Raw genomic sequence first — 3602 nt, forward strand, 5'->3', positions numbered from 1 at the left:
GACCTCTCCGCCCCCACCCCCGTCTGACCTATCACCCTCACCTTGACCTCTTTCCACCTATCACATTTCCAACGCCCCTCCCCCAAGTCCCTCCTCCCTACCTTTTATCTTAGCCTGCTGGACAAACTTTCCTCATTCCTGAAGAAGGGCTTATGCCCGAAACGTCGATTCTCCTGTTCCCTGGATGCTGCCTGACCTGCTGCGCTTTTCCAGCAACACATTTTCAGCTCTGGTCTTAAATCTGTTGAGTGTGGGAACTGCAATGATCCAGGTAAGTGGGGAGTATTTCATCATACTCCTGACTTGTGTCTTGCAGTCAATGGAAAGTTCTGAAGAAGGGTCACTGAACTCAAAATAGTAACTCTGATTTCTCTCTACAGATGCTACCAGACCTGCTGAGTTCCTTCAACAACTTTGCTTTTTGTTTCAGATTTCCAACATTCACAGTTCTTTGTTCTTTTTCATATGGTGGGCAGATTTGGGGAATCAGGAAGTGAATTACTTGCTGCAGGATTCCTACCCTCTGACCTGCTCTTGTAGCCACTGTATTTATATAAAGAAAAGAACAAAGAGCAAAGAAAATTACAGCACAGGAACAGGCCCTTCAGCCCTCCGAGTCTGTGCCAATCCAGATCCTTTATCTAAACCTGACACCTATTTTCTAAGGATCTGTATCCATCTGCTCCCTGCCCATTCATGTATCTGACTAGATACATCTTAAATGACGCTAGCAGGCCTGCTTCTACCACCTCCGCTGGAAACGTGTTCCAGGCACCCACCACCCTTTTCACAAGTATTTCCCTTAAACTATTCCCCTTTCACCTTGAACTTGTGACCCCTAGTAATTGAGTTCCCCACTCTGGGGAAAAAAGCATCTTGCTATCTGCCCTCTCTACACCTCTCATGATTTTGTAGGCATCATGTGCCCCCTCAACTTCTGTCTTTCTCATGAAAATAATCCTAATCTACTTGTCTCTTCATAGCTAGCACCCTCCATTCCAGGCAACATCCTGGTGAACCTCCTCTGCACCCTTTCCAAAACATCCACATCCTTTTGGTAACGTGGTGACCAGAACTGTATGTAGTATTCCAAATGTGGCCAAACCAAAATCCTATATGGCTGTAGCATGACCTGCCAACTCTTGTACTCAATACCCCGTCCAATGAAGGAAAGCATGCCGTATGCTTTCTTGACCACTCTATCGACCTGCATTTCCACCTTCAGGGAACAATGGACCTGAACACCCTGATCACTCTGTACATCAATTTTCCCCAGGGTTTTTTCCATTTACTGTATGGCATGCTCTTGAGTTAGACCTTCCAAAATGCATCACCTCGCATTTGCCCAGATTGAACTCCATCTGCCATTTCTCTACCCAACTCTCCAATTTATCTATATTCTGCTGCATTCTCTGACAGTCCCTTTCACTATCTGCTACTCCACCAATCTTAGTGTATCTGCAAACTTGCTAATCAGAACACCTATACCTTCCTCCAGATCATTTATGTGTATCACAAACAACAGTCCCAACACCACTGGTCATAGTTCTCTCTTTGTCCTGCTGCTCAGCCAGTTCTCTATTCATCTAGCTACTACACCCTGGACCCTATGCAACTTTACTTTCTTCATCAGCCTATCATGGGGAACCTTATCAAACTCCTTATTGAAGTCCATGTATATGATATCTACAGCCCTTCCCTCATCAATTAACTTCATCACTTCCTCAAAAGAATTCTATTAAGTTGGTAAGACATGACCTTCCCTGTATAAAACCTTGCTGCCTATCACTGATAAGCCTACTTTCTTTTACATGTAAATAGATCCTATCCCTCAGTATCTTCTCCAGCAGCTTCCCTACCACGATGTCAGACTCACCTATCTATAATTACCTGGATTATCCCTGCTAGCCTTCTTAAACAAGGGGATAACGTTAGTAATTCTCCAGTCCTCTGGGACCTCATCCGTGTTCAAGGATGCTGCAAAGGTATCTGTTAAGGCCCCAGCTATTTCCTCTCTCGTTTCCCTCAGCAACCTGGAATAGATCCCATCTGGACCTGGGGACTTGTCCACCCTAATGCCTTTTAAAATCCCTAACACTTCCTCCCTCCTTATGCTGACATGACCTAGAGTAAGCAAACTTCTATCCCTAACCTCAATATCCGTCATGTCCCTCTCCACGGTGAATACTGATGTATAATGCTTATTAAAAATCTCACCCAGTTTCTCTGACTCCATGCTTAACTTCCCTCCTTTGTCCTTGAGAGGGCCAATCTTTTCTCTAGTTACCCTCTTGCTTCTTATATATGAATAAAAGGCTATGGGATTTTCCTTAACCCTGCTTGCTGAACATATTTCATGATCCTCTTTCGCCCTCTTAATCCCTTATTTCAAATTGGTCCTACTTTCCCGATATTCTTCCAAAGCTTCATCTGTTTTCAGTCACCTGGACCTTACACATGCTTCCCTTTTCTTTAGCTCGTCTCACAATTTCACCTGTCATCCATCGTTCTCTAATCTTCCCATTTCTATCCTTCAATTTCACAGGGACATGTCTGTCCTGCAATGTAATAAACCTCTCTTTAAAAACCTCCCACGTTCTCCAGTTCCTATGGAATTTTGTTATAGTTGGCCTTCCCCCAACTTAGCACTCCTCCTTTAGGACCAGTCTTGTCTTTGTCCATGAGTATTCTAAAACTTATGGAATTATGATCACCAGCCCCAAAATAATCCCCTACTGAAACTTCAACCACCTGGCCAGGCTCATACCCCAACACCAGGTCCAGTATGGCCCCTTCCCGAGTTGGCTATTTATATACTGCTCTATCCGATGCTCCTTACAAATTCTGCTCCATTTAAACCTCTAACTCTAAGTGAATCCCAGTCAATGTTGGGAAAATTAAAATCTCCCATCACCATCATCCTGTTGCTCCAACATCTTTCCATAATGTGTTTACATATTTGAACCTCTACTGCTCACTCGCTGTTGGGAGTCCTGTAGTACAGCCCCAACATTTTTACTGCAGTCTTCCCATTTTTGAGCTCTGCCCATATTGCCTCACTGTTTGAGTCCTCCATAGTGCCCTCCTTCTGTACAGCTGTCCTATCCTCTCTGACTAGTAATGCAACTCCTCCACCCCTTTTACCTCCCTCTCTATCCTGCCTGAAGCATCTATATCCTGGGATATTTAGTTGGAAAAGCGCAGCAGGTCAGGCAGCATCTAGGGAACAGGAGAATCGATGTTTCGGGCATTAGCCCTTCTTCAGGAATGAGGGAAGTTGGTCCAGCAGGCTAAGATAAAAGATAGGGAGGAGGGACTTGGGGGAGGGGCGTCGGAAATGTGATAGGTGGAAAGAGGACAAGGTGAGGGTGATAGGTCAGACTGGGGTGGGGGCGGAGAGGTCGGGAAGAAGATTGCAGGTTAGGAAGGCGGTGCTGAATTTGATGGATTTGACTGAGACAGGCTGGGGAGAGGGGAAATGAGGAAACTGGTGAAACCCGAGTTCATCCCTTGTGGTTGGAGAGTTCCTAGCCGGAAGATGAGGCGTTCTTCATCCAACCGTCGTTTCGCTGTGGTCTGACGATGGAAGAGTCCAAAGACCT

The sequence above is a fragment of the Chiloscyllium plagiosum genome, chromosome 30, assembly GCF_004010195.1.
Source record: "Chiloscyllium plagiosum isolate BGI_BamShark_2017 chromosome 30, ASM401019v2, whole genome shotgun sequence".
NCBI lineage: Eukaryota > Metazoa > Chordata > Chondrichthyes > Orectolobiformes > Hemiscylliidae > Chiloscyllium > Chiloscyllium plagiosum.